This window comes from Scardinius erythrophthalmus, assembly GCF_964197995.2.
Source record: "Scardinius erythrophthalmus genome assembly, chromosome: 12".
Taxonomy (NCBI): Eukaryota; Metazoa; Chordata; class Actinopteri; order Cypriniformes; family Leuciscidae; genus Scardinius; species Scardinius erythrophthalmus.
The window spans coordinates 7,665,333-7,665,713 of record NC_138232.1 but is presented as its reverse complement, the minus strand read 5'-3'; positions in this window follow the sequence as shown (position 1 = coordinate 7,665,713).

Below are 381 nucleotides of genomic sequence, written 5' to 3'. Positions count from 1 at the left end.
TGTGTGTGTGTGTGTGTGTGTGTGTGTGTGTGTGTGTGTGTGTGTGTGTGTGTGTGTGTGTGTGTGTGTGTTGTTCCATGTATTCAACCTTGGCTTCCGCCAAAAGCAAGTTCTCCTATTGGAAGGGAGAGTCTCTGGGAAGAATCCTCATGACACCTTACTGTTATGAAATGACTTTTGAAATGATTTCATCTTGATCTTACCTGGGAAAGGCATAGTTTTACTTCAGACTGACAGTCAAATACCGGGATGAATTGTCGAATTGGGTTTATTTTAGGCTTTATGCCTCAATCAGCATTGATTAACTCAATAGTTCTGAAAAAAAAAAAAAAAAACCTGATATCTCAACAATGTGGTTGATGTTTCTGCTCTTTAATTCCT